This window comes from Spermophilus citellus, assembly GCF_964194105.1.
Source record: "Spermophilus citellus genome assembly, chromosome: 7".
NCBI classification, from domain to species: domain Eukaryota; kingdom Metazoa; phylum Chordata; class Mammalia; order Rodentia; family Sciuridae; genus Spermophilus; species Spermophilus citellus.
In genome coordinates this window covers 98,999,619-99,014,428 of record NC_138188.1, presented here as the reverse complement: position 1 = coordinate 99,014,428, position 14,810 = coordinate 98,999,619, and positions in this window count along the sequence as shown.

Here is a 14,810-nt window from a genome sequence, read left to right as displayed (position 1 = left end):
TCTAGGATTACAGTCATGGGCCACCACACCTGGCTAAAAACATTTTCTTTTTAAAGAGCTAGATACTAAGTAAATATTTTGGATTTTGCCAACCATACTATGTGTTTCACAACTATTCTTCTTTGTAGTACAAAAGCAGACAAAAAAATTACAATTTAAAAGAAGACAATATGTAAAAGAATGAATATAGCTAGGTTCCAATAAAACTTTATTTATAAACACAGGCAAAGAAGCTGGGGGTGTAGCTCAGTAGTAAAACTCTTACATAGCATGCTCAATACCCTGAGTTCTATTCTGCAGCACCACAAAAACAAAAACAAAAGCAAAAACAGAAAAATATCTGGATTTGGCCTATTATTTCCACCACTCCTGCCCTAGGAGATAATTAAAGCCATTTTCCAAACAAAATTGCCTTAAATAAATCTAGGCCCTGGCTCTGGTTCCCTGTCTTTCTCAGAATATTTTTTATTTTATTTACTTATTTTGGTACCAGGGTTTGAACCCAAGGGCTCTTTACCACTAAGCCAGGTTCTCGTCAAGTTGAATCAGATTCCTGTTGCTTAGTTTGAGACAGGGTTTCACTAAGTTGTTTAGGAACTCGCTAAGTTGCTGAGGCTGGTCTTGAACTTGTGATCCTCCCATTTCAGCCTCCCAGTCACTGGGACCATAGGCATGAGCCACCTGCCAAGCCATTTTATTTTCTTTATCTAGAGCATAGGAACTCTCAGATATCACTATCTGCTCCCAGGCCCAGAGCACAGATCTGTGGCGTCAGTTCCCCTCACTATTTTGCCATTTCTTAATGAAAAATTTTAATATTTTTCAGACATTGTTCTAGGCCCCAGAAATATAATGATGAATGGTACAAGTATGGTCTTTTTTCTCATGGAGCTTACAGTTTTGTGGGAAAGAGAAAGGGAGATGTTATATAAATATTCACTCATGGGTCTATAATTATAAATTAGAATAATGATCAAAAGCACAAAAAGGTTTTTATGAGCAAAATATTAGGGGAGGCCAACCAGAAAGGACTCTCTGAAGCTGGAGAATATCATGCTAAATGAAGTAAGTTAATCCCCCAAACCACCAAATGTTCTCTCTGATTAAGTGGATGCTGATCCATAACAGGGGCTTAGGGAGGATTGGGAAAAATGGAGGAACTGTGATTGTGCAAAGGGGAGGAGGGGTGGGAAGGAGACATGGGGGCAGGAAAGATGGTGGAATGAGATGGACATCATTACCCAAGGTATATGCATGACTGCACATATGGTGCGACACTACATCATGTACAACCAGAGACGTGAAAAGTTGTGCTGCAATTGTGTACAACGAATCAAAATGCCTTCTCCTCTCATATATACTTAATTAGTAATTAATTTTTTTAAAAAACAACGGAGATTTCAAAAAAAAAAAAGAAAAGAAAGAAAAATAAAAGACCCCTTGAGAAAATAAAAGAGACCTCAAGGATAGCAATGAGTTCTCCTTGAAATGAGTCTAGGGATTGTTCCATGCAAGCAAAGAACATGCATGAAAGTCCCAAGCAGAAGAAAAAAAGAGTGTGAGTTCAAGCTCTGAATGAAAATCTGAAGAGGGCTGATGAGTCCACAGCAGTTGTCCAGTACTATAGCCATTGACCACATACAACTGTTTAAATCTAAATTTAATTAACAGAAATTAATAAAATTAAAATCTAATTCCTCAATTGCTCTAGATATGTTTCAAGTGCTCACCAACCATTTGTGGCTACTGTATTGGATAACACATACATAGAATATATTTCCACCATCCCAGAAAGTTCTATTAAACAGCAGGGCCAGAACATATGCAGAGATACTTAAAATAATGCTTATATGGAATTTTCATAAAAGATTTGTACATACATGAAAGATTTGTAAAATAAGACTATATCAACCAGGAAATAGAATAATTTCAAATATATTAAAAAAAATTAATGTGCAGAGACTTATGATTTTAGCCTCAACATGTAAAGAGCTTGGATGACTTTATTCCATTACAGACAATAAGAAAAAAAATCTGAGCAAACTGAAAAATCAATTTCTCTCATACCTATCAGAGAATTGAGGTTTCTGGACATACCATCTCCTAGAAATCTGGTGATATGGGGAAATACAGAAAAGTCAAAGTTGTTATCAGCTTACTAAGGGCAAACATTGTTGGAGCCATAAACTTGTGGGAACTTTTAAGTGGTACTTTTAACAAATTGCTGGAGGCTATGCATGAATTAATATAAAAATGAGAAACTCTTAGGAGTCTTGGTATTGGGAGGGCCCCAAAACCAGCTCATCATAGGGAAGAGTCAGAAAAATTACCCTCTGGGGAGAGGAAATACAATCATTTTGAAATATACCAAGTATTCTTCAAAGCAAAGGTCTACATTGCAAGGAGAAAGACTTTTATCAGAATCTTGTATCACCTTAGGGAAAGGACCATTAGCCAAATCCAATCATCTCTAGCCTTCTTGCCTCATGCAAGACGGTGTGGGGGTAAAATGTTAAAAAACCAAGAAACACTTGTGAAGGCACAGTTCAGGAACATAGTCACACTGAAAGACTGAGATTCAATGATCACCTTATAGAATACTTCACCTCCCACACACTGAGCCACCACATCAGCAAGGCTCTGATATAATTATTATGGATTGTAGCTGGAAGAGCTGCAAGGTGCAGATTCTACTTAAGATGGAAATCTAAAGAAAGCCCAAAACAATAGAGGGAGAAAATACAAAGACACTTAGAGGAACTGGCAGTCTTCAACAGCTATAGTTATCACCAACATTAAACTCAGCCCAGCTCCTAGCCAGATTAGCATACAAACACACACTAAAGGCTTATTGTTCTTATTACCTGATATATCATGTCCAGCCTTCAACAAAAAGTTACAAAGCATACTCTATTGCAAGAAAACTCTACAGACTATCAAGCACTTGCTTTTGGAATTACCAGAAGGAGAATTTAAAATAACTATGATAAATGTTATAAGTTTTAATAGAAGCAAGGGACAGGATGCAAGAACAGATGAGTAATGTAAGCAGAGAACTGGAAATTTATAGAATGAAAAGTAAAGGCTAAAAATCAAAAGCACCATAACATAAATAAAGAATGCATTTGATAGGCTTATCAGTAGACTGGATATAGCAAGGAAAGAATCAGTGCGATTAGATATATGCAATAGGAATTCCAAACTATAACACAAGAAGAAAAGAAAACACAATAGTCAAGAGCTATGCAACAATTTCAAAGGTGTAGCTATAAGTCACTGGAGTACCAGAAGCAAGAGAAACTGAAAAAAAAAAAGAGCAGAAATATTTGAAATGATAATTGCTAAGAATTTTCCAAAATTAGTAATAGAAGTCAAATGAGAGATTGAAGACATTCAGAGAACACAAAGAAGTACAAATATCTATATCTATCTGGTTATCTATATAAATATCAAAAAATCTAAATTTAGGCATACTATATTTAAACAGAAGAAAACCAAAGACTAAGAGGAGTAAAAATCTTGAAAGGAGCCACAGGGTAAAAAAAAAAAAAAAAACCCACCTTACCTATTGGGAATGAGGATAAGAATTAGAACAAATACCTCTTCAGAAATTAAGCAAATAAAAAGAGTAAAAGTGAGGGGCTGGGGTTGTGGCTCAGAGGTAGAGTGCTCACCTAGCATGTATGAGGCATTGGGTTTGATTCTCAACACCACATAAAGTAAAATAAAGATATTGTGTCCTCCTATAATTTTTTTTTTAAATAGAGTAAAGTGAAACATTTAAAGTGTCAAAAGAAAAACACTCACCCTTATCCTAATTAAATATTTATGGTTAATAAGCAACCCCCCAAAATCAAAAGTAAAATGATATCAAAGAATGTGATCAGAGTTGATGGCTACATCACAGAGAAAAATCATCTCAAGTGATATTAAAACACAGTAATTTGTAGATCTCTAAGATGTGCACATCTCCAAGAAAAAGAAAGAATAATAAACCTTTCAAGTATTATAAGACATTGCACTGTTACTCATAATATTGACCTTGTTGTTTGAATTCAGTGACATATGTATGTGGGTATGGATGAAGCAAAACACTTAAATCTAAATTTGATTTTGAATTTATTTTGAGAATTGAAACCCAGGCTTCATGGATGCTAAGCAAGCTTTCTACCACTGAAGCTATATCGCCAACCCATGTATTTTCTTTTTGAAAAGTATGTTTTTCTTTGCTCTGTTTATTGAAAAAACTTGGAAGCAATGACCATAAGTTTAGCAAACCAGATTATGACTTCTAAAAAGCATTTCCCAATAAAGGGGATTGGAATTTCTTAGGAAAATGGTTAATTCCCTATTAGAGATAGGAAATGTAAAATGTGATCTTGGAACATCTAATTATTCCAGAAAGAAAGGGAAAAAAGAGAAAGAAATAGAAAGAAAGAAAGACAAAGGATGGCATCAAAAGAATTTGAAAGTCAGCAGGATAACTGGAATGGTTTTGGAAACACAAAAAACAACTTAAAATGCTTAAATTCATTATAATACTTAAAATATATTTCAAAAAAAATCCTTGTTTACTTTTGTAGGAGAACTGGTGAATACAAGTAAAGAATCAAGCATTTATTCTGTATAATTTGAATCTCTGTATAAGCAAATAATTAATGATGGAAAGGTTTTCTTTACAGGAAACATTCCTATTAATAAATGCAGAAAGTATGATATACCATCACCTAGTCATTTCAGGCTGCTGTAACAGAATACCAAGGATTTAGTGGCTTTTCCAACATATATACATATTTCACTGAGTGAATATATATATATATCACTTGGTTCTGAAGGCAAGGAAGTCCAAAATCAAGGAGAGTGCAAATTCAGTGTCTGGTGACACCCTCTTCCCTGCATGCTGACAGTCACCTGCTTGCTGTATTCTCCCATGGTTGAGAGGAGGAGGGCAAGAACATTCAGTACATAGCATGCCTTAATGAAGTAGAGGACATGGGAAATAATCATTAATGGCTGCTAAAACTGTTAGCTGAAAAACTTTTGGAGGATAGGGGGTTAGTTCAGTGGTTGAACACTTGTCTAGCATGTGTGAAGCCCTGGGTTCAATCACAGTACTCTTAAAGAGAAGAAGGAGGAGGAGGAGAAGGAGAAGGAGGAGGCGCCAGGATACCTGACCTGCATGAATCAGGATGAATAATTGGACCACGGATTAATCAGCACAAAATAGGAGCCAACCATTTTGTGCCTCCACGTATGAAATAGTTTTGCCAAAAAAAAAAAAAAATCAAACCTAAACCTGATCAATCCTTTAGATCATCACTATCTAACAGAAATACAAAGCAAACCACACATGTAATTTTAGATTTTCTACTAGCCACATTAAGAAGGAAAGATAAACAGACAAAATAATTTTAATAACATTTTATGTAGCCTAATATATAAAAATCATTGGGATTATCATTGAAACATGTAATCAAAGTAAAAACAATGTTTTTCATCTTTTGTAGTGAGAGTTTAAAATATGCTATATATTTTACATTTTTGGCATATCACAATTCAGACTAGCCATACTTCAAGCATTGACCAGATGCTGATTCAAATAAACAATAGGAAAAAAACTTGTGAGATAATAAAGGAAATATAAATACTATCTAGGTATTTGGTTATACTAAGGTCTCATTTTTCATTTTTAAGTGGAATAAAGTGTTACGTTTAAGTTTTTTGTAAAAGGAGCCCTTATCCTTCAGAGATACTTGTTGTAATATTTATGAATTAAATTATAAAGTGTTTGGTATTTGCTTCAGAGAAATCCAGTGGTAGCAGTAGGAGAGTGGATGAGAATCTTGAAGATATAAGACTGGCTATGAGCTGATTGATGGGTTGACACTAAGAAAATGGCACCTGCTTGCTGGTTCATGTTACAGTAAAAAACAGAGAGGGTCTTTTTCATTGAACCCACTGCAAATGAGATAATGGAATTAGGATTAGCTATTACTACTGTCAGTCCCTTCTGGCTCCATGGTAGGTCAGAATGCCTTCCCTGCCTTTGAAGCAAACTCGCAGCTCTGGGCAATGTCTCTGCCACCCGACATTACTCCCACTGATGAAGAAAAAAAAAAAAAAAAGATGGTGGATTAAAATCTGCTCAGATATGTGGGAAAACATAATAATAAAGAAGGTTCAGCTGCTCTCAGGGAAGGCAAAAATGTTTCCAAACCAAATTGAGTCAGAGTATTTCTGCAGAAGCTAGCTTGCTGGAGAAGTACTAGCCCAAATATGAGACTTCCAAAGAGGTTAAAACCAGAATGGGAAGACTGGAGCTATTAGGGTCAGTTAACTATTCGCTTGTGCAATTTTTTTTTTCTGGTTCTAAACTTGGAGGTCCAGGTTTTGTTTCATCAAACAGATATTGTTCCTTTGTTTTGTATCATTCGCATACCAGTCAGCCAGCAAATTGTGAATAACAGAACAAATGACAGAAGGCTAGTCAGAGGCAACATGGCATTGTGGAAAGAGCACAGTCAAAATCTGGGATGAATTCTCAGGCCATTTTATTACTGGCCTGAAATAAAAAACTCTGCACATCTTTTATTAAATTAGCAAGTCAACTCTTTTCACTCTTCTCCCCATAAGAAGATTCTTATTCATCAACCTGCATGCTCTTATTTAGATCAAAAAACATGTCGAGAAAGACTTTCCATGTTACTTTGTATATCCCATTAGCAAAGTCATTACCGTGCTATTTTTCAGTGAAATGTTTATTACTTCCACCAAGCTGTGATTTCAAAAGCAATGCAAGGACCCTGACATTTTCTTTTCTTCTCTCTCTCTCTCTCTCTCTCTCTCTCTCTCTCTCTCTCTCTCTCTCTCTCCCCCCCCCCCCAGTGATTTTGGGTAAGCACTTTACTACTAAGTTTCCTCCATTCAAAATATGTGTCACATAGTACAAAGCAATGAATGTTTGTGGAATGAAGAGTCATCCACTCAACAAATATTATTAAGAAGATTAACAGTACGAAATGGAAACTCTTTTAAGTCCTTTGACCACCAAATGAATATTCAAAATGCAGCTTCTTAGCTGATATCTTGTCATTGACTTCAAAATCACACAAACCCTCCCCCAACCCAATAACTTACTTTACAGTCACTCTTAACCCATAGAAATGAAAGTTTATAACCAGAATTACTTAGTTTGACCTCCTAATGAGACATGGATTTATTTTTGTTTGGTTTTGATTTTGGTGCTGAGATTAAACCCAGGGCCTCTCACATACAAAGTATACATTCTCAGCCACAACCCCCAGCCTCAGATGTGGATTTAAATGACTTTTTTCTGTTTTCTGAAATTTAAAGCATACAGACAATGCTCTCATGAATATTCAGCTGAATGTTCTACCCAGTCTGACTTTTTTTTTTTTTTTTTTTTGGTGCTAGGAATTAAACCCAGAGGTGCTTGACCATTCCACTCCATTCTGAGTCCTTTTTATTTTTGAGACAGGGTCTGTCTAAGTTGCTGAGACTGCCCTTGAACTTGTAATCATTTTTCCCCAGATTCCCAAATTGCTGTGATTACAGGCATGTGTGCTATACCTGTCCCAGTTGGAACTCTTTTCCTGAAATTTATTTTCAAAAGTTGCTCCAAAAATGTTTTGAGTAAAGTAGTATCATCAGAAAAGATCTGTATCCCCATAACTATCTTCCTAGATATCAAGATTAAATCACCTTCTTCAAAATTGTTTTTTTTTTTTAAAATCAGTGACTTGACTTTGAAAACACATGATAAGAGTAGGTAGGTTGTACTGTTTTTCTATCCATCACAGTGACTTGCCCTGGTGCCAAGTAGCAGTGAATAAGAGGAAGTTGAGGACAGAAATTAGAGTACAGCCTCTGGAACCAGATATTCCTGACATCAAATTAAGAATAAACAGTTGTTTGTTCTAACCCTATTTCCTCAATTACAGAATGTAAACTTTTGGGAGGGCTATAGATCTGTTTCAAACTTTAAAATGAAAAACACTACAACAGAATTAGTGTGAGCTGATCTGCAAGCCAGCCAAGAAGTAAACTCACACTCATTAATCTGGCTGCAGTTCTATTCCTTAGTAACAAATAGATAATGAATAGTAAACACTCACACTTATTTTTAAATTTCTTTATCTACAGATATTGTCATCTGGTGGTTTTCCACTTTCTCTCATCTCTCAGGACAAGTTATTTTGTGGTTGAGATATGATTCGGTAGATTACTTGAGCAAAATTTGGGAGCAACAGTTGAAAATTCTACCCTGTGTAAAATATATATGTAACTTTAGAGTTTGCTCCTGGTCTGTAAATTCTGAGAAGGTAGGTGCTCCCTACAAGGCATTTGTCATTCAACTCCAAGTGTCTAGAGAGCAACCAACCCTTAGTTGGAAATGGATAAATTTTTCAACTGGGTGAATGAACAAATGCCATTTATCAGAGAGCATCAGGATGAGGAAGATGCATATAGCAGCAATAACAGCAATATCCCTGTGGCCAAGATATGAAAAAGTCCCTGTTCAAGATGTTGATTTTGACATGCTGATTGGCTGGAAGATGTTCAAGACCATCAAGGACCTATAAAAAAAATATAATTATTAGATGGAGCTTTGGAAGATGAACACCAATGCTCACTCCTCCCTTTTCCTGATAAAAACCAGAAACATAAAAATTATCTAGAGGTATATATGGGAAGAGTATATGCTAGGGAGGAGTTTATAAATGGCATAATACATGGAAAAGTTTTGTTCGATATGATCTTAGTCTGAGACATTTGGGGGAGATACTGGGGATTAACCCAGGGGCATTTTACCACTGAGCCACATCCCCAGCGCTTTTTATTTGTTTATTTTTTAAATTTTAAGACAGGGTTTCACTGTTTCTTAGCACCTCACTATATCACTGAGCCTAGCCTTGAACTTGGGATCCTACTGCCTCAGCCCCCCAAATCACTGAATTACAGGCATCCACCGCCATGCCTGACTTGAGTCATCTTTTGCCAAATCCCATGAATTCATAAAAATGAGGCAAATGAAATCACCTAAAATGTATCTATAGGCAGAATGGCCTCTGTATTCAAGAATCACTATCACCCCAGCAGGCGGAGAAGTTATGTGAATCCCAAAGTAACAATAATCACGTTTGTAAAGCACCTGGTATGTGACATAGGAGCTACATTGAGGTACCCGGGCTGCATAAAGGCAGAATAAGAGTCAGACATGCAGAAGGCTGAGGTGGAAAAGGAAGCTGGCCTTGCCTCTCCTTTCCCCTTGGACCTTAAGTTAGTCACACTCTGTTTGGGCCAAGTTCCACCTAGAACGATGATGGGGTTGGTTAGATGTTTAGTAACCATCCTTCCAGCTCTAAACTCATATTTTCTGTGTCACCAAAAGAGCCCATTTCTGTTACTAGGTTATTTCCCCCTTTCTATAATTTAAATGTCCTTTTCATGTTTTATTTGTAAATGCATGTGCCTTAATCAAAACAAAATCACCATTTCTGGGTCATTCATAAGCCCTCTCATCATTAAAATGCAATGTGGATTTCTGAAACTTAAAAGAGAAAAGGAAACAGTTTCTAAGCCATCCTGACCTACTAGTCTTATGGTACCAGGGCCATCATGGGGTGGCCAAAGCACAACCTTAGAACAAGAACAGATGATCACACAGAAAAGCATGCACCACTTGGCGTAGGCCTCCACCTACTCTGTCCTTTACTCTTTAAGGAGAACAGATGTTCTGCATTAGAAAAACACAATTTAGGGAAGTCAGGGAATGAAATGGTAAAATTCTGGGCTTTTGAGTCAAAATACTGAGTTCAAATTCTGGATCCTGTTTTCTTAGGTAAGTCATTGAACCTCCTGGAGCCTCAGTTTCTCTTCTGTAAATTGGAGAAGATGATATTAACCTCAGAGGGTTGTCTTGAGCAATTAAGTAGGTAATAGGCTAAAGCACAAGAAAGTATAGAAGAAATTATAATGAAAATAGTTAATAGGACAAGCTATGTGTTAAAAATGAAGGAGCGGGCTGGGATGTGGCTCAAGCGGTAGCACGCTTGCCTGGCATGCGTGCGGCCCGGGTTCGATCCTCAGCACCACATACAAAGATGTTGTGTCCGCCGATAACCAAAAAATAAATATTAAAATTCTTAAAAAAAAATGAAGGAGCATATTATAGGCCTAGTTACATATTCTTCCTTTATTTCATTGGACAAGTATACTGAAGTTGGGAGAATATTGGAGGTAGGGAGCTGGCATGAAAAATATTGAATAGTTTTTCCTCCCACTTTGATAGTCTGCTTGGGGAATAAGGCACACAGAATTGAAGCCATGAGCAAACCAAATGACCAGAGCCTTGGTTGCTAATGCCTTTGTGAACAGGAGAATTAAAAGAGACTAGTCCTAAGAGTCTAGACTTCTAGAAAAGCAAGTCTTTATAAAGATTTGGTTCTTGGGCTGGTTGTTGAAGGATGGGTAGGATTAGGATACAACTGCTGTGAAAAAGGAGAAAAGCCCACAGCAACTGAATGGGGTCAGATGATGGCAGGCCAAGAAATTCAGGCTCTCAGCTGTTCTTTGTCTGGATGGCATTAGGGAGCCATTGAAGGTTTTTAGTAAGGGAACTTGTGAAAGCTTAGCCTAGTTACAGTGAATAGTACAAGAGGAAGAGAATGGAGTTAGAGAAGATAAGGATATGAGGGCAGGACGGGTAGTAATCTTCCGCAAATCATGCTTTAACTGCTTCCTCTGAACCAGTCACCAAGTCTTAGTGATCTTTTCTTTCAATATCTTGCATCCAGTCCTTCTATGTATGATAGTATTCATCCACAGAATAACTTCCAGCTGCATTTGACTGGAAGAGAGGCGCCACTGACACAGGCCAAGTTGAAGTGGAGAGCTAGTTTGATTGAAGAAAGATGGTAAATTTGATTTTTGACATATTGGGTTAGTGGTAATGACTGAATGTTCACGTGGAAAAGTAAAGTAGAACTGATTTTTCTGTGTGACTGGAAGGGATTTTCTACAAAAAACAACATGGAAATGGAGAGTCTAACCAAAATCAGATACAGGATAAAAAAGAAAGAAACTAAACATACTGTCACTCTCTTCTCTTTTGATGTGTAATTACTATGTGAAAACTGAGCATATTTGCATTGTTTGTGTTTTCTTTAGTTGGCATTATGGAGAAGAAATAAATGGAATTGTGATGGAAATGTTATTTAAGTTTGTTGAACTAAAATAAAAATAAATGAGGAGGGAATGGAAAATATGAGTAAATATTTTAGCTTTGGGGGGATGTGATTTGAAAAACTTGTATCTATCATGTGATTAGATTCTGTGAAAGGATTTATGACCAACATAAATGACGCTGGGAGACTTCTAAGGCAAGATTTTAACTATTTGGAAGGAAAACAGATCCTCAGAGGGGAGACCACCTTTCCATCTGTCCATAAAAATTAAAGGAAAACCTCACAGACGACCGAGCTTGCAACACTCAGTTGTAAGGGCTAACCTTTCTTAAATTTCTTCACAGAAGTGTCCTGAAGATGCTTACCCTGTTTCTCATTTATTGGGGTATCCCTCAACCCCTCACCTTCTGGTTTCTCTCCCCTTGTTTTATCTCTTCCTCTCGTGCTTTTTTTGATAGCAACTATAAAGCAGTTGTTATGAAATGTCTATAAAACTTTTATTTGAAGCAGAGATGATTATGTGGTTTGGGAGGAAAGGAGAAAAGAACTAAATAAAAGGAAGTGACTCTAAGCTGTTAAGAAAGAGACCATTATAGCAACATCTTGATTTTGTTAAGAGACAAGCTGAAGCTATCCAGAGCAGGCAGGGAACTAGGTGATAATACGAGAAAATGTGTCTCACAGATAAAGGCACAGACAGCAGGGGAGAAGAGTTGAGGGAGAGAGGCTAACGCTAGGAAGAGAGTGCAGAGAGGATGGCTAATCTCTCTGAATCACACTGGGGGAGCACAGGCTGTTTGAACTCCTTGGCAACTTCAGCCTGATCTCAGAGTGGATTGTGAGGAATGCGAACAAAAGAAAAGATCACCCTGAGTTCCTCTTGTTAGAGCAGGAGAAATTATTTTGAGGTCAGCACTAAAAGATGGTGGAAAGTGGAAGTGAGTAACAGAAAAAAAAAAATAAATAAATAAATAACATGTCAAGTCACTGGGAGCTTGCCTAGCAAAAGTGAGATAAAACCACCACTGACAAGACAGTCATCCTGGGTCTACCATATACTGCTGTGCAAGTCACTGCCAACCAGTGCTCAGCTGGCTAAAATCTGAAGATAATGCCTCAACTACCCTGAGGATATTTATTCACTTGATAGTCATTGAGATCTCGCTGTGCCAGCCAGGATGAATGCTGGATGGTGTATTAGGAGCCCTCTGTCCTTGGACCAGCTGGTTTTATGAGACTAGAGAGGATCAGTGGAAAGTGAATCTGGGAATTTGATACTGACCCTGGAAGAACATAGGCCCAACAGAAAATAGGAGTGAGAAGTAGGAGAACCAACACAATAACTAAAAAGGAATGTGTGTATGTTTCAACTCCTTGTTATGAATTAACTGCATCACCCCCAAATTCATGTTGAAATCCTAACCCCTAATTTCATAATATTAAAAGGTATAAGATTTGAAATAAATTTGAGTTCTTGAGAGTAAAGCCCTCATGGATGGGATTAGTTCTATTATAAAAGAAACTTTGGGAATGTTCCAGCCCTCTTTTTACCATATGAGGATATCCAAGAACACGGCAGTTTGCAAGCTCATCAGGACCTAACCATGTTGGTACTCTGATCTTAAGACTTCCAGACTCCAGAGCTATAATTAATAAATTTGTTGCTTGTAAGACCCCATCTGCAGTATTTTGTTATAGCATCCTAAGCAAACTAAGACCCTTCCCAAAGAGGAAGGACACAACTAATTACTAGTCCTTTTTTCTTTAAGCCTAAAATTTCTCATCCATAAAATAGAAAGTGAACAGGATGAAGCATACCTTCCTTCTGGCAAAGTTAGAATGGTTCCAGGAGTTACCTGGGGATCATGAAGTAGAAATGAGACAACATAGAGATCTCTTAATGTGAGAATCTGTACAGTTACATGGGCTAGGAATTATCAGTATATTTTCTGCATGTTGTGATCAGTTGAGAAAATTTTAACTGCTAAAGATAACAAAGCCTTTCCTCCAGATTTTAAGCCAGAAGTTAAAAACTAAGCACCCCCATGTTTGTTTGGCTAATAGAGTATTTTTAAAAATTGATGCAGCATTTGAAAATTGTGAGAACCCAGATTTTTGGCTTCTCTTGGAAAGGCTGGAGTTTTTGACTGTAGCAGACCCACAGCAGCAATTAGCTAGAAGTGGGTAGCAGCTGTCCTGTTTAGATGGCGACACCTGCTCTCTGGTTTGATCATCTCTACCACTCACATTAGGGTGACCATATAACTTGTCCAAACTGTGCACTTTTGAGAGAAAAGGGATGTGGGGACGCCATTAGTGATTATACCTGGACCACAGGCATAAACCAGCGTTGTTGAGCAATGAGGATATATGATTACCTTGTCAATTTGTTTACACTGTTGTTGCTCATTGCTATTTGGGATTTGGGGGTCACAACTGGGAATCTCACAAGGAAGGAAAGCGTGTAAAATGAGGAACAACACAAAGGTTGAAAAACAAGCAGATATTTAAAAGAATATTAAAATGAATCCCCATTACACCAAACCTTCCTGGGGGCTGGCTCAGCATGTAAGTTTGACCTTCCAGGCTTCCTGCCCTACACAGCACTGTCAGTTTTAATAAGCTGTAAGCCCTTAGCTACAAGCAAGACTAATCAAACTGCAGAGAGCAGGCTATTCCTAATCAGAAAGGTACAGGCTAATCATTTAACTGTGGTGTCTCAGTGAGCTTTCTCCAAGCTGCTTCTCAGAAAAAACATCCCTGATAAGATAACTGCTTTACCCTCCAGCCTTGACCCTCTGATGGTCTTGGAAATTTTTATTAAAATGCTCTAATTATACAAGAATTTGGCTTAAAATTGTTTTAGAAAAATATTTCCTCTGAATCCCAGCAATACAATATTTCTCCTTCAAGATATATGGGAAATCGCAGACTTCCATTACTGGAGATCATTTGAACTAATGAAAGCCCCCAAACACTTTAGGGTGCAGTTAGTCCCAAACTTGGATGAGGAGTGGGGGACATGACATCGCAACCCCTACTGAGCATCTATAGGTGCCAGCATAGTAACATGGACTACACTTGCTAGTATGTGCTATTCCTCATTGGATTATTCCTCTCTATTCAATCCTAACCCTAACCCTTCAACCTAGGAGCAAGTCAAAACAAGAATCTATTTAGTGCAATGGTCAACTGTTGAGTTTTACTCAGATGGAGCTACAATCTAAACTGGGAGCTGAGTAGTAACAGGCCTTCAGGCAAATTACTCAACTTTCCTAAAATTTCTGGTAGATCATCAGGAAGGCTACTCTACCTTCCTGAAACTCAAGTTTTAACCTCAATATAGTAATACCAGTACCTCACAGTGAGGCTTTAAAGGTGAGATTCATATGGAATGCATTTACTAAGGTGCTTGGTACAATAAAATCTCCCAAGATTGTGATAGTTATTTTTTTTAATTATGTACTATCATGGTCTTATGGCCTCTGATTATATAAATATAGAGATAAGGAAATCTTCAAAACACATATCATTTAATAATAGTTCCTCTTTGGATTCTGCATTTAGCATGAAAGTTCTTAAAGCAATGGATACAGATGGAAT